At 46.3% G+C, this 17,192-nt stretch overlaps 1 protein-coding gene across 1 annotated transcript in view; it reads right to left on the bottom strand.

Moving 5' to 3' along the window:
* The window catches only part of FADS1 (fatty acid desaturase 1), a 544,935-nt gene that overhangs the window by 405,541 nt on the left and 122,202 nt on the right, over positions 1-17,192 (bottom strand). The gene's annotated exons all lie outside the window — the stretch shown is intronic.

Here is a 17,192-nt window from a genome sequence, read left to right as displayed (position 1 = left end):
AAAACATCTCTCAGGCCCTTATCCTTCTAGATCTTTCGGCTGCATTCGACACGGTCGATCATGCCATTTTGATCGACCGTGTCCATAATGCTGGCATTGAGGGGGTGGCCCTCAACTGGCTCAGATCATTCCTGGACCAACGCTCACAAGCTGTTCATTTGTCCACTTTCTCCGCACCTCTCACATCTCTCTCCTGTGGTGTTCCCCAAGGTTCTGCGCTTTCCCCTCTTTTATTTAACTTATATCTTCAACCCTTACTCACGTCCCTCCGTAATTCCCCGTGCACATCCTTCAACTATGCGGACGATCTTCAGTTAATTTTCCCAATCGATTCCTCTCCATCCACCCGCCTTAACTTTCAATCCACTATGCTGACTATTGCTGAGTGGATGTACCACAGTCAATTAAAACTGAACCCCACAAAAACAGAACTTGTACTCATAGGGGGTCCCACTCACCCCTGGAATTCCATCTTCTGGCCAATCGCCCTGGGGGCGGCACCCACTCCTGTGAGAGCAGTGAAAAGTCTGGGGGTGATCATCTCTGAAGACCTTTCGATGAGACCTCAAATCAACTCAGTCACCTCATCCTGTTTTTTCCATCTTAGGCGGATAGGCAAAATCAGTTGGTTTCTTACAAGGGAGGCCTTAATCCAAGTCGTCATCGCTCTTATCACCTCCAGGCTCGATTACGCCAATACGCTGTATGCAGGTATTCCGGCATGCCATTTACATCGGCTGCAGCTGGTGCAGAATCAGGCTGCCCGCCTGATTTTCCGCCAGCCTAAACACCAGCACGTCACCCCCCTCTTGCGCAGTCTACATTGGCTGCCAATCTCTAAGCGCTGCATCTTTAAGTTGGCATGTTCAGTTTTCAAAGCCCTCTCCAAGGCAGCTCCGGCCTTTATTTCATCTGCCTTGACACGCCACATCCCCCTCCGAACTCTTCGCTCTGCATCACTTAACCTCCTTCAGGTACCCAAATTCAAACGCAAAAAACACGGCGGTTTGAGCTTCTCTGTTTTGGCATCTGTCAATTGGAATTCCCTGCCACCTTCACTTCGTCTATGCCCCAGCTATGACTGCTTCCGTAGCTTACTAAAAACTCGGCTCTTCCAGTCTGCCTATGACTAACCTCCCCCATCCTTGATCACTGCATTTGTCAAGAGCGCCAAGAAACCACTGGTGAAAGTGCGCGGTATAAATAATTTTAATGTAATGTAATGTAATGAGAGATCTGCATCTAGATGGGTGGGAGGAGTTGCACCTGAACCTTGAATAGGGCTGTGCCTGCCTTCCACAATGCTGGCTCCACCTCCTGGGGTGCGGCTGATGTCTCTGCCCTGCACACTGAAAGAAGAGGAGGAATCCTGTCAACAAAGTGCTCCAGGGCTGTGCTTGCCTTCCACAATGCTGGCTCCACCTCCTGTGGGGCGTCTGATGTTTCTGCCCTGCACTGTGAAAGGAAAGAAGTCTGGTAAACAGAGTGCATCAGAACTGGTTTGGACTGGGCAAAGGCCCCCTCCCCTCAGAGAACAAAGGATTTTGGGGTATAAATATTGGGACCCTGATCCTATGAAATTAGATCACTTTTGGACAAAGAAGAAGAAACCTCTGCTGAGGAGAGGAACCTGAAGAAACTGAGGAGAGACTATTCCTAAGCTGAAGTGCTGCTTAAGGGATTGCCTTACTGCCAAAGAGAGGAGAAAGGAACTTTGTGTACTTTGCTTTCAACTTGTGAAGGATCTCCACGGGCTTGGAAAAGAGCTTGCCTCCTGCTGAAGTCTCGGGGACAACAGACTTCAAACCCCATCTCCCCAGAGTTCTTTTGGAAGTGCCTGCTGCTGTTTTGGGCCTTCTGAGGGACTGCGTGTCGCAAGGTGCTCGAAGTGCGACGCAATGAAGAGGAAGCGTGGCGCCGTCGCTGCTGCTGCCGTCGCACTTCTGAACAAGGGTGTCGCCGCTGGAGTTGTCGCACTGCATTGCATCGAGAGAAGCGTCCCGCAAGGAAGAGGAAGCATGTCGCCGTCGCTGCTGCCTGACGTCGCACTTCTGAACAAGGGTGTCGCAGCTGGAGTTGTCGCACTGCACCGCATCGTGAGAAGAGTCTCGCAATGAGGAAAAAGCGTGTCGCCATCGCTGTTGCTGCCGTCGCAATTCTGAACAAGGGTGTCGCCGCTGGAAATGTCGCATTGCACCGCATGGAGTAAAGCGCCTCGCATCCCCCGAGAAGCGCGCCACCATCGGAGCTGCTGCCGTCACATTTCTGAACTAGGATATCGCCGCTGTAGTTGTCGCATCGTGCGGAAGCTTCACGCAAACGTGGGAGAAGAGTGTCGCAGCTGAAGCTGTTGCAGTCGCATCTCTGAACAAGGGTGACTCCCTGCCGCAACAGTCCACGCATCGAACCGAGATCTTCTCGCATCCCCGAAGAAGCGTGTCGCATCTGGAAGATCTTTACGTCTTTATTTCTTTGTTAGCTTATGTGGGGGCGCACAGAAAAGAAGTCCAAGAGAACTGTCAATTTTAATGTATGAAAGAATCCTTTATTTAATATTGTTAATTATTTTAAAAGCAGTCACAGTGCAATTAGCACAAAGTCAGCCAACGCGTTTCACTCCCTACCAGGGAGTTTCTTCAGGGCGAGATGAAAGTATGCCTGAACTCAGAAAGATAAAATGCATCTTTTAGTGAAGTTGGTTTTAACATTCTGTGTTTGAAAATACCACTTTTAGAAAGTAGGTATTTTCTTGCCTAACCTTTCAAGCCTGCCTCTGCTAGGTTGTGTATTCCTTGTCTGGAGTTTGTGAGTGACAGGGCTGGGGATTCCAGGCGACAGAATGAGTCAGCCCAGTGGTGAATAGAGAGATCTGCATCTAGATGGGTGGGAGGAGTTGCACCTGAACCTTGAATAGGGCTGTGCCTGCCTTCCACAATGCTGGCTCCACCTCCTGGGGTGCGGCTGATGTCTCTGCCCTGCACACTGAAAGAAGAGGAGGAATCCTGTCAACAAAGTGCTCCAGGGCTGTGCTTGCCTTCCACAATGCTGGCTCCACCTCCTGTGGGGCGTCTGATGTTTCTGCCCTGCACTGTGAAAGGAAAGAAGTCTGGTAAACAGAGTGCATCAGAACTGGTTTGGACTGGGCGTAAGTGGATCCTCCAGAGTCGCGAAAAAATAAAGCTTGAAAGAGTTCCTAGTCTTCCTGTTGATTCAGAAATACTATTTGCATATTTTTTTCTTTCCTTTTCTAGTTCCGCCTTAGAATGTTCGTGGACCTTGGCAAAACCTCTCAGTTTAATTTTGCAAGGATCCTTTAATTGCCAATATCACGCTCCGGCACCGTAGATTCTGGCGAAGGAAGCCGTATTAGTTCCTTCTCCCACAGTGAAATGTTGGTTCAAAAGTTATGAACCTCAAAAGTTTCCTCGTCAGCAACAAAGTAACGGCATGGATGGTCCCAGGTCTTTATTTCTTTGCACCGGAACTTATACGCATAAGTGGATCCTCCAGAGTCGCGAAAAAATAAAGCTTGAAAGAGTTCCTAGTCTTCCTGTTGATTCAGAAATACTATTTGCATATTTTTTTCTTTCCTTTTCTAGTTCCGCCTTAGAATGTTCGTGGACCTTGGCAAAACCTCTCAGTTTAATTTTGCAAGGATCCTTTAATTGCCAATATCACGCTCCGGCACCGTAGATTCTGGCGAAGGAAGCCGTATTAGTTCCTTCTCCCACAGTGAAATGTTGGTTCAAAAGTTATGAACCTCAAAAGTTTCCTCGTTAGCAACAAAGTAACGGCATGGATGGTCCCAGGTCTTTATTTCTTTGCACCGGAACTTACACGCATTTCCCTCGCTGCGACATTGCTTGTCGTGGAATCGCAACGCATCGTAAGGTACATTGACGCAAAGTGTCGCATCTTAAGAACTGAACTGAACTAAGCTAAAACTACCATCCTAAAGTAACAGTATTGTGTATTTTTGTTGTTTATGGTCTTGTGGTAAATCTATATAAAGTATACTTATTTTTTATTTAAAACCTTGTGTGGTGTCCTTCTGTAGTGTTGTCACTGGGTTACTGTATGTGATTACAAATGCTTTACACACTGCCTCTGAGATAAGCCTGTCTGCTCGTGCAAAGCTACCAAGGGGTTGAGCAGGGGTTATTTAGGAGTGTAATCCCCTTATCCTGACTAGAGGCAAGGGTCCCCTATTTGTCACAAGTACCTACCTGTGCCAACTAGAGACCCCCAAATCTTACACCTACGATATGCCAAACTTACATGGGACAGAGAGGCCAAACATTAGGTTGGTACAGTGTAAAGCCAAAAGATAATGTAGGGAAGACTTTTACACAGAGTACATCCTACTGAACCATAATCACTTAGGAGGGATAGACATTGAAACCAGGAGGAGCCACCCACCCTTTCTCACCCCACAGGGACAATATGTCTTTACTTGCACTAATGAAATCTGTATCTTGGTGAAAGGATCAGCTCAAATACAGCATCAACTGTGTCCTGCATGAATGTCTGACATAATATCGACAGACAGAATATCTACATACAAAAATATCGACACAAAAATATCGAAATCAAAAATATCGGAGTCATATCTTCATAAAGGTAAGTACAAAAATATCGAAAAATTAATATCGTAGTACAAAAATATCGAAATTAAAAATATCGTTTTTTTAAATGTATAAATAATAATGTAAAAATAATTTTAAAATACATATAATTTTACAAATAATAAATAAAAACATTAAAACATAATTAAAAAATTAAAACTAATACATATACATTTAAAATAAATTAAAAACGTATTAATTTAATGTAATTTTTTTTTTAATTTCATTTAATTGATTTAATTTAAATATAAATTTATTTTATTTTTACCCTGTACGCCTGTACCCCAAAAACCCAAAACTGACACTGAACCCTAAAAATACCCCTTTACCCAAAAACCCAAAACTGACCCTGAACCCTAAAAATACCCTTTTACCCAAAAACCCAAAACTGACCCTGAACCCTAAAAATACCCCTTTACCCAAAAACCCAAAACTGACCCTGAACCCTAAAAATACCCCTTTACCCAAAAACTGAAAACTGACCCTGAACCCAAAAAATACCCCTTTACCCAAGAACTAAAAACTGACCCTGAACCCTAAAAATACCCCTTTACCCAAAAACTGAAAACTGACCCTGAACCCTAAAAATACCCCTTTACCCAAAAACTGAAAACTGACCCTGAACCCTAAAAATACCCCTTTACCCAAAAACTGAAAACTGACCCTGAACCCTAAAAATACCCCTTTACCCAAAAACTGAAAACTGACCCTGAACCCAAAAAATACCCCTTTACCCAAAAACTGAAAACTGACCCTGAACCCTAAAAATACCCCTTTACCCAAAAACTGAAAACTGACCCTGAACCCAAAAAATACCCCTTTACCCAAGAACTGAAAACTGACCCTGAACCCTAAAAATACTCCTTTACCCAAAAACTGAAAACTGACCCTGAACCCTAAAAATACCCCTTTACCCAAAAACTGAAAACTGACCCTGAACACTAAAAATACCCTTTTACCCAAAAACTGAAAACTGACCCTGAACCCTAAAAATACCCCTTAAAAAAACTAAAACATATAAAATTTAAAATATTATTATATACTTACCTATACTTACGTTGTAATGGTGTGCGTTGTAAAGGTACCTGCGTTGTAATGGTTTTTGCGTTGTAAACACATGCGTTGTAATGGTTTTTGCGTTGTAAACATTTCGTTGTAATGGTAGTGCGTTGTAAAAGTTGCGTTGTAAAGGTTGTTTCCCCGGTGGATAGCGTAGGGGTAAAAATTACTATTCACACTCCAGAGGGTGCAACAGTAGGGAAAGCGTTGGATAGCATGGGGGTAAAAATTAATTCCAACACTACACCCACTTTAACACACAACACACTACACATATAAAAAAGACAATTAATATAAATTTCAATTAATAACAATTAATATTACTAAATTGATGTAATTATAAATGAACTAAATAACACATATTAATTACTAATTAACTAACAATAAATACCAAAGAAAATTACAATCTCTTTAATTAATTACATTTAATTATATCACACCCTATCCCCCTATAAACACACAACCCACTACACAGAAATAAATCATATCATTTATTCACTTAATAATTATTAATTACCAATTAATTATTATTTAACAATAACAAAAATTTAAATATATTAGCACATTAACTCTAAATAATTTAATTACATAATTAATATTATTTAATTACCAATTAATTATTAATTAACAATAACAACACATTAAATATATTAGCACATTAACTCTAAATAATTTAATTACATAATTAATATTATTTAGTTATCAATTAATTATTAATTAACAATAACAATAAAGTAAATATATTAGCACATTAGCTGTAAATAATTTAATTTACTAATTAATATTATTGTTTCCCAATTAATTAATTAACAATAACAAAAAATTATATATATAAAAACATTACTCTAATTAATGTAATTAACTAATTAATATTAATTAATTACCAATTAATTATTAATTATAAATATGTACAAAATTATATTAATTAATTAACTAATTAATATTAATTAATTACCAATTAAGTAATAATCAAAAATATTTACAAACATATATTAATTAATTATTATTAAATTACTTCCCACCCTATTCCCCTATAAAGCCACAACCCGCTCTGATACTAAAACGCAAAATGTAAACAAATTTACAAATTTTCAAACATACATTACAAAACATGTTTAACAAACATATAAACAACACATTAAAATACATAACACTAAACAAAATTTCGATATTAGTGAAATTCGATATTAGTAACATACATACCTTAAAAAAACGATATTATGTCTGTCGATATTTTGGACATCGATATTCTATACTATCGAAATTAAAACATCGATATTATTGTATATCGATATTTTAATTTCGATATTTTGTCTGTGTACCGTCCTGCATATAAGAAATAGGAGCATTCCAGTGCCCTTGGGAGCGCACTGCAGCTTGCACCACCCACTGTGCCTGCCAGTGCTGCCAATGGCAGTACTCAAACAACTACTAACCATAAGACTACTACAAGTATGACAATTCAGACTCTTCAAAGTCAACCAATGCTATAAGAATAGCTTGGCAGCAGGTCTCTGTCATTTCCTCCTCGTCAGACCTCCCTATGACAGTCATTACCTCATGAGTAATAGCTCCTCCCCCAGAACTTCCAAGTAAAATTCCCTTAGCCCATCCCTACCCTCCAGGCCACTCCCACATTATGTGACTCATAAGCCCTGACCCACATCAGCAAATCCTGTAGCCCCAAGTACAAGAAGCCGACCAGGGAGGGAGGAATGGGAACCAGGACTGTGACAGGGAGGTCTACGTCTCAGATTAATGAATATTACTGGTCATGTTTAATGTATAATGAATTATTAAACAATTGTTGGTTTGCTCATCTCAAAATTTGACAAACTAGGTGGTGGACTGTTATAACTCGGGTGCTGACAATTAAGTGCCATGCTGAGCATTGGAAACCACTGTACACCGGTTCAAATTAAACACTGACTGCGTGGTTAAGTGTATTCAACCACTCTAACTTTTATGTACAGTATTGCATTGTGTGTCAGAAGAACTTTTTCTTTAAATGTAAGCACTGGCTGAACAATGAATTACTGACTATCATTACATGTGTCACTGAGTTCTGAGCCTCACTACCCTCCACGTCCCTGAGTAAGGCATGAACTACTCAAGGTTGCTACCCCTAGGGACACGTGCTGAGAGGGTGTACTTGGCACTCGCTTTTGGGCTTAATAGTAAGGTAAAGATCTAGGACTCTTGCTGTAAACGTGTTGATAGTTATGGTCTGGGCCCATTAAACCCTGTCTGGCCTGTCACTCCTGTAACAGTTCCCATGCATCTGGACATGAAATGAGTTGAGAGGTGTTAGTGATGGAGCATGGAAAGCACCAGTTTGAGGCAGTTTGGGGAGAGGGTGTGGCTTAACGGCTGAGGCAGCTGACTTTGAACCTGGGGAACCAGGTTCGAGTCTTGTCGGGAGGCTCAAACATTCTATGATTGTGGGCAAAGCACTTTATTTCCCCGTGCCTACATTTTTTTAATGAATGTTTTCGTCTGTAATGCAACTGGTGCTGATGTAAAGTGCTGTGATACCTTCGGGACGAGTGCGCGCTATATAAAACTATAACAAAAAGGCTAGCTGAACTTGAATAAACTTAATGTGTGGTTTTATTGTGACCCCACACTGTAGCTCACTGCTGATGTACATCTGGTTGCTTAAAACCAGCGTACTGATGCTTACAAATACAAGACAGTGTGATGTATGGGAAGAGCACGCTGGCATGAGAGAAGGCGGAATGGGAATGCAATTAATGAAACTTGTCCAACCGGACCCTGCTGGCACCTTAGACACAAACTGTCCGCTCATATGCTCGACTTACTGGTGGTCCCGGTGCCCTGGAAACGGTTCTATGGAGGCTGGCCTTTTTCTCGGACTTTGCCTTGCCCTCGGTCTTTAGTTAACCCTGGACATGCTTCTTTGTTAACGACTGCCCTTGTTTTCATTGGAACAATTACATTTCTTCATTTTTTTTCTTTTACAACTTTTTTGTGTGATTTTTTTTTAGTAAAAAAGCAGCCCTGTCTTCTGAAATTCGTGGGGCTGGCATTTTCTGTATTTGCTCTTTTCACGAGCTTGTAATTGCTCATGTTAATTCCCGCCTCTTCGAGTACCGGTGGGATAGTTAAGCCTTAACCTTCGAACAGCACTATTAAAGGTGAGCTAAAAAGGTTGTTCAAGCAGCCCGTGGATTTATACGTGTAAAAAACGACGTCCGGATTTGAGCATTGTGGGAGCACCTATTGTGGGAGCACCTTAAACTTCCAGCAGCTCTCTTAGTCCTGCCTCTATACATTGTGCATGCATTCAGATTAAACTGCAACGTTTCAGATTTAGATTAGAGTAGACTTCAGTTTCTAAAATGTGCAGTGCAAGTGTCTCTCTCCAGTGGGTTTAAAGGCCACTGCACGTTTAAAATAAATAAATAAATACATACATATGCCAGCTCTACAATCTCTGGCGGCACAGCACCCAGGACAATGTGCTGCATTTCCGACTTCTGACTTTTAACAGCTCTTCATCAGTAATCTGGCACTAAAGCCAAGGAAGGGAAGTTGGGCCTGCCTCGGGGGCACGGTGTGTCCGGGCAGCGGTGCCTGGGAACCACACTCAACCAAGTATCCAACTTCCTCTGCTTCCCACGGCCGCGGTGTCCAAGAGCTGCTTTGTTAGAGGCTGCATATTTGTTCTTTTTAGAAATGTATTTCAATAAGGAAAAGCTAATGCCTAAAATAGCCTCCGGTCTAGCAGTAAAATGCACATTAACATTTACAGTGTAACATAGTAACACGAGATGGGAACAATCCTGCCTTCTCACATCAATTCTTGCCTGCAGCAGCCCTCGCTTTTACGGTGGGGTCCCACACAAAGCTGTCCTGGTGCAGCCTTTTCATGGTCGGCTCCACAAGCCCCCTATGATTCCAGTGCTTACAGTTTTACCAACGTGTCTCAGTTCTGATCTGCAGCACCTAATGCTGTTCTAGTACTGGTACCCACAGGGCCGGTCCTAGGCCTTCTGAGGCCCCGGGCGAAAGGGAAGATGCGAGGCCCCCCTAGTTGCATATTGCGTCACAAGAAGTGACATCACAGAAAGCGACATCGCAGTACTATTGATCTTTTTTTGGCATCACTGAAGCTAACTAATGTGGATATCAGTAACATGGACAAAAAGTAGAGGGGATTGAAAACAGGTGAGCAAATATCAATTTATTATAAAAAGTAGATACAATTAAATATTGCAATCAAACAAGGTTGAGAGAATGAACACAATGCTTGTTGCAAAATGCAGTGAGGTCACAAACTCCAAACCAGATCGCTTGTAACCACAAAAATGTTTGAACATCTGGCCCATGGCTCTTCTAGCTGACAAGTTAAAACTTTTTGATTCTGCTGGTTTTAGTTTGAAAGTGAAAATTACATAGATTGGTCCAAAGATCGCCGACCTTGCACCAGGAAGCTCTGCACCTACAACAGTGATTACTCCGGATCAGGCACGTTGCCCATTGGGCTCAAAGGGCTTCAGCATCTTTTTAATTGCGATTTTTCAAACAAAAAGTACAGGCACAGTATAGAAGAAAGAGGAGCAATCGCATAGTGGGGTATGAGGACTGTGAGACGGAACAGCATGCTTTGCTATCAAGTTGTAGAGTCAAGGTACCATCATGACGTAACATAACATAGTAACATTTAATCTTAGTATCCTAGGCCATAGGTGCTTGAGATGAGTAAGGAGCTATAAGAGGACTGGCGAGTGTTGAAGCGCAGAGAATTCTAGAGGAGGCCACCTCACCTACCGGTAGTGAACAGCAATGTAGAGCAGACTTTTTGTGCAGTGGCGAGCGTTACTATTACGTAATCTTTAAGGGTGTGTAATATACCGACCTTGGAAGGTTAAAAGTGTTAGCTTGCCTAGGCACGATTTACGTGTAGGAACCGCAGGTCAGGAGTGAGCATCTGATTTACTGACACATCTTGCCAGTAACGCATAAAGAGCATCTTCTGGTCTATGCCGTACTTCAGGACTAGAGGATAAAATGCGTTTTGAAGCAATATGGTTGAGATGTGATAGCATGGCCATCGAAATGATCACTGCAAGAAGTCACTCAGCACCACCACAGCACCACTCAGCACCACCACAGCATCACTCAGCGCCACCCCAGCATCACTCAGCGCCACCCCAGCATCACTCAGCGCCACCCCAGCATCACTCAGCACCACCACATTATCACTCAGCACCGCCACATTATCACTCAGCACCACCACAGCACCACTCAGCACCACCACAGCATCACTCAGCACCACCACGGCAACACTCAGCACCACCACAGCACCACTCAGCACCACCACAGCACCACTCAGCACCACCACAGCACCACTCAGCACCACCACAGCAACACTCAGCGCCACCCCAGCATCACTCAGCGCCACCCCAGCATCACTCAGCACCACCACATTATCACTCAGCACCACCACATTATCACTCAGCACCACCACAGCACCACTCAGCACCACCAAAGCACCACTCAGCACCACCACATCACCACTCAGCATCACCACATCACCACTCAGCACCACCACAGCACCACTCAGCACCACCACAGCACCACTCAGCACCACCACAGCATCACTCAGCACCACCACAGCATCACTCTGGAACACTACAGCATCACTCTGGAACACCACAGCATCATTATGCGCCACCACAGCATCACTCAGGGCCTCCACAGCATCACTCAGGGCCTCCACAGCATCACTCAGGGCCTCCACAGCATCACTCAGCGCCTCCACAGCATCACTCACGATCTCCACAGCATCACTCACGGCCACCACAGCACCACTCAGCACCACCCAGCACCACCACAGCACCACTCAGCACCACCACAGCATCACTCAGCACCACCACAGCATCACTCAGCACCATTCAGCACCACCACAGCATCACTCAGCACCACCACAGCATCACTCAGCACCACCACAGCACCACTCAGCACCACCACAGCACCACTCAGCACCACCACAGCATCACTCAGAACCACCACAGCATCACTCAGCACCACCACAGCACCACTCAGCACCACCACAGCACCACTCAGCACCACCATAGCATCACTCAGTGCCACCCCAGCATCACTCAGCACCACCACAGCATCACTCAGCTCCACCCCAGCATCACTCAGCGCCACCACATTATCACTCAGCACCACCACAGCACCACTCAGGACTACCACAGCACCACTCAGCACCACCACAGCATCACTCAGCGCCACCATAGCATCACTCAGCGCCACCCCAGCATCACTCCGCACCACCACATTATCACTCAGCACCACCACATTATCACTCAGCACCACCACAGCACCACTCAGCACCACCACAGCACCACTCAGCAACACCACAGCACCACTCAGCACCACCAAAGCACCACTCAGCACCACCACAGCATCACTCAGTGCCACCCCAGCATCACTCAGCACCACCACAGCATCACTCAGCGCCACCCCAGCATCACTCAGCGCCACCACATTATCACTCAGCACCACCACAGCACCACTCAGCACCACTACAGCACCACTCAGCACCACCACAGCATCACTCACGGCCTCCACAGCATCACTCAGGGCCACCACAGCATCACTCAGGGGCACCACAACATCACTATGCGCTACCATAGCATCACTGAAAGCCACAGCATCACTCGTCGCCACCACAACATCACTCCGCGCCATCACAGCATCAATCTGTGCAACCATTCAACAACAACTGGTTCAAATATATTCTCTCAATGTTTCAAGCTTTATTACAAATGTCACAAAACGATGTTAATATTTCACTTCTGTTCTTGGATTTTCTTCACAATAAAATACACTGAACATAATCTTCACAAAAGTTATTTACAAAAGTTTAAGCTGTTGCCATTATAAATTACAATCATTTTTATTTAAGTATTAATTAATTAAAAAATTAAAAGCCATTGTTATTTGTAATATCAATACATCTAAGTCACGTAAATACAAAACATGTTGCTTTACAAATGCTATAGGTGTCACATTTGCGAAAGTTATAACTATTGGCATTGTAAATGACAAAGCTATTAATTTAGCTATTTTCAAAACCAACACAAAAATAATAAAATTGTCATTTACAAGACCAATAGCTCAAACTTTCCTAATGCGAGATCTATTGCATTGCAAATGCTTGTTTAAAAGGTCCACTATACTTAAACGGCAAGGTGCTGTTCTACTAGTAATTTATGAACGTGGTTTCCACTGCAACTGATTTTGCTTCACTTACTTTTTCACGTCTTTGCTTCCTGCCCAATAGCCACCGATGGCTACAATGCCCACATTACAAAGATGATAACAATTTTGTAGTCCAGGACAGGCTCATTGGAGGCATACATTGCCACCTTCACTGACTTGCCGAATGTGTCACCAATATATAAATGAGTCCTGCTTAAAACCTACACTCTTTCTGCGCTTTCTGAAACAGACACCGATCTACAAGGCCCAGGGAAGGGGGCCCCCACACCATGACCTTCCAGCTCGACACAGTGCTATGAGGCCCTGGGAGGGGGCCCCCCTCCCCTGGGCCTTCAAACCGTAACAAGGCACTTCCCAAGACACTGCAGAGAGCTCATCAGAGAGCAAAAAAAAAAAAAAAAACGTCAGCTGAAGGGGTGTGCTTCAATTGTAGCTGTACATAGCTTAGATGGCAACAGTAAATATATTTTCGATTTGTATGTAATACTGACCCCCCCTGTCAGATCAGTACAAGTCAAATATTGCTTCTGCATAAATGAAATGCGTTTAATTTATCGAGCTGTTCAATTAAGATAGGAGACACTGCCCTACCAAGATTCGAAGTATAACAAAAGCCAGTTGATCTGGCTGCTCCCTCCTCCCCTCACCCAACTTCTCTTACCTGTGTCCGGCTGGTGCTCGAAAGAAACAAAGGGGCCTCTGTTGCTTGGATACAAAATGCCCAAACAGAGCCGAGAATGGCCGGTACTTAACCGAGGCGCTGCCGGGGGCCCTGTAGTGAGCTGTGAAAGTGTGACCTTTCAAAGGGGCGCGAGGCCCCCTGTGTTTTGCTGAGCGCGAGGCCCTGGGCGGATGCCCACACTGCCCATGCCTAGCGCCGGCCCTGGGTACCCACAGCCAGCACTACCACCGCATCTCAGTCTGGATCAGCTGTTCACAATGATGCTCGGTCACTGGGTACCACTCATAACTCCGCCCACAGTCTCATCCCAAAATGAAGGTAAAAGGCATATGTGTGGCAAAGGCAATCAGGGTCCTTACCCCATCCAGTTGCGACCTGGAAGAACTGGCGAAGGGATAGACGTCAGTATGCTGCTTCTGCTTAAAAAAAGAAAAAGACCTGGGCGCAGTACGACCTCATCCCTCCTTTTCCTGCCATAGGTATGGGGGAATGCACACGATGTAGTTAAGGGCTCAGAACCGGGATTGGGATCAGGAGTACGTTTTAGGGCTCAGTGATGGGTTTTAGGGCTAATGCCGCACCGGGTCGGGCTTTAGGGTTCGGTGCTGGCAGTGGGTTTTTTAAGGGCTGGGGAGGGTTGCGCTAGGGGCCAGTTTTAGGGATAGAGCCGGGATTGGGATCAGGAGTAGGTTTGTGAATGCCGGCCAGGTGTGGGATTGGGTTTGAGAGGTGCAAGGTGAAGCGGGCTGCATCGGATCCAGATTTAGGGCTCAAGGCTGGGAGCAGGTTTTTTTAAGGGTTGGGGGACAGGGGGAGGGTTGCGCCATGAGCCGGTTTAAGTATTTAGGCCTGGGACAGAGGTGCTTTTTGTTTTGGGGGAGAATCCTTTACCAGGCATACGCCTTTACCATTTATGACTTTACAATGAAATTCATTGTAAAGACGGGGGCGTGGCTTGAAAGCCAAAGTTGTCAGTTGCGTAAGCCTGTAGCTCCGCACCAGCCCAAAATTATCCTGGCACCCGGAGGCGGACGGGGTCCGAACACTCAAACTGGGGAGGAACTGGCAACTGGAGGTGTCCTCGAACAGACCGCGGTGCTCTCGGCCGCTTGGGGTCACTGGCGCGCTTGAGGATGGTACGATGACAAAGCTGGCCTGCCTGCACCTAAAATGGCGGAGTAACTCTGGACAGCAGATCTGCGCCTGCCCGAGGCCACCCGGTGGCCATCAGGAGGGCGGGCCCTTAGTCACGGAGGGCTGCCCCCGCTCCTAGCAGTGGTTAGCCACCCCTCCTCAGGGCAGGCTTGCCCGGTGGAGGTGGGCGGATCCGTGACGCGCGTCCGGGGGCGGCAGGTAGGGAGAGGGTATATCTCTCCCACTCGCCATCGTGGTGGCCTCTTTGCCGCTCCGGACGTCGCGTTGAACACTTCGGGACACTCTTCACTCTTCACGGTGAGTGACCCATGGGCTGAGGCCTACGGGCATTACCCCCCCTCGGCCTACTCCCTCCCTTGGAGGTTTCAGAGCGATGGCTAGGCGGCCCGCTTAGCGTCGGGCCGCTGTGGAGGTGGGGGTTACGGGCTTCTTCCTCGGCAGTATTGGCTGCCGCCGGAGGCCCACGGGCTGGCTTCCCCTGCCCCTCCCTTACCGGGCATGCAGTCCGCTCCGCAGAGAGTCGGGAGAGGTGGGGATTATCGGGCCTCCCGTCTCCGCATGGCATCGCCGGGGTCCAAGCGGTCTTGAGCGGCGTCTCCATGGCGGCTTGCCCCAAATCGCCAGTATGCCAAGCTGCAGTGTGCCACGTGGCGGCAGCGGTGTCGCTCGTCATGGTTGCCCTTGTGGCAAGGGGGCGCCCCGCCATGACTTACGTCCAGGCCCCTTACAGTCGCCCCCTCCCCATCCCATCCACGATGCAGCGCCCACGTGTTGCTCGGCTGGTTCCCGCCCGAGAAGTAGCGGGTGGGGGCGTTTGTCGGGCCTAGCAGTCGATAACTATGCTGGGCCCGGCGGGCCTTATCGTAGGGCCGTGATGATTTAGGCCTCGTTACGAATGACCATATCTTCACAGTTAAGCTCCGTGCATGCGGTGGGTTTCCCCGTGCACATGTGGCTAATAATGTGGGCAAATGTATATAATGGTCGAGGTTCACGCGGTACGTACGCTTTCCGGGTGACCCCCCCACCAGGTTGCACGTTACCTCATGGATTTAATTCATTGTGTTCTCATGCATCGCAATCTGTAGTTCGATATTTATTCTGGCCCCGGCGGGCCTTCTCTGAGGGCAGTGATGATTTAGGCCTCATGGTAAAGTCCACATCCTCACATTTATGGTTTTCGTGCATGCGGCGGGGTTTCACGTGCACATGTGGTATAATGTGTGTAAATGTGGGCATATGTTTGTAATTGCCGATGCTCATGCTTTATGCGGTCGCATTGCTCCCCCACTGTGTGCGATATGCCCTATGGGGTGTGTCAGCCTAACGCGTGGATAAGGATCTACTGTTGAGGCTGCGTTCTCGAGTGTTAATAATGCAGTAAATGTTCAAATTTCTTTCTGTCTGCCACGCCGTCACAGTGCTTCCCTCGTGTTATCGTTAGATTCGATTGGGTGTGCCAGCCTCACACTGGCAAAGGTTCTACTGTGCTGTTTCGTGCGCATTTAGTGCAAGCAAATGTTTTGAAGGTCGATGTTCATTTGCTGCGCGGTAGTTCTGTCACCTTCGTGTGCTCATACTGGCACGGGGATGAGTCCGCCTAGCACGTGTATAAAGTTTCTACTTTAATGCTGTCTTAGGGCCAATATCTTGTAGGTCTTCACCGCGAGGCGCCAACAAAGGTTCATTGTCTCGGCGCAGGGGGCCATAAAAAGCTTAGTTGTGCCTCGCTACTGCTCCGTGAACCGGTGTGTTAGTGTGCTGCTGGCGGGCCTACGTCTGTAAGTGGAGCCGAGGTGGAGTGTTGGGAATTGCAGTTTGGGGGCCCTCGGTCCGGCCCTCCCTCTGTTCTGGTTCCACCATTCCCACCCGTTCCACGAGCCTGCTCACGCACCAAGTTCTCAATCTGCTAATACGATCCTATGATTGAGCCACCTTGGCACACCCCCATGAGTATTGGTCTTTCAGCAGCTCGCATGTACGTTGCCACGCGGCTTGTCAACTTGGTTTCATCATAGTCCGCTGCGGTGGTGACCATTATCGTGATGATGATTTAGCTAATTTTAGCAGGTATGGTCGTCTTGTCGGAGCTTCTATTCATAGAACGTTTCCTTGCTTTTTTCAGGCCTCGACCTTGCGCGCTCCTCCGGTGGGCGCACCCATTTTCGCAACAACAGCAAGTAGTGGAGGTACGTATATGCCCTATGGGTTGTTGGGCGTGCCTCAGGGGATCATGCAAGTGTGCTGGTCTGGTCACTTGGGTTGCCGTCTCTGCTGTTGTCATCCTAGGTGTGTCTCGATCGGGGATATGCCACCCGCAACATGGAGACACAGGCTCGTGCAAGCCTTTGGGGCGATTCGGGGCTAGGCTTTACATGCCCTTTAACGTTGCCTCCTCAGCGCTCCTTTAA

This window comes from Lissotriton helveticus, chromosome 3_1 (genome assembly GCF_964261635.1).
Source record: "Lissotriton helveticus chromosome 3_1, aLisHel1.1, whole genome shotgun sequence".
Lineage (NCBI taxonomy): Eukaryota > Metazoa > Chordata > Amphibia > Caudata > Salamandridae > Lissotriton > Lissotriton helveticus.
The sequence above is the reverse complement of the archived record's forward strand: the minus strand, read 5'-3'. Positions and strand labels throughout refer to the sequence as shown.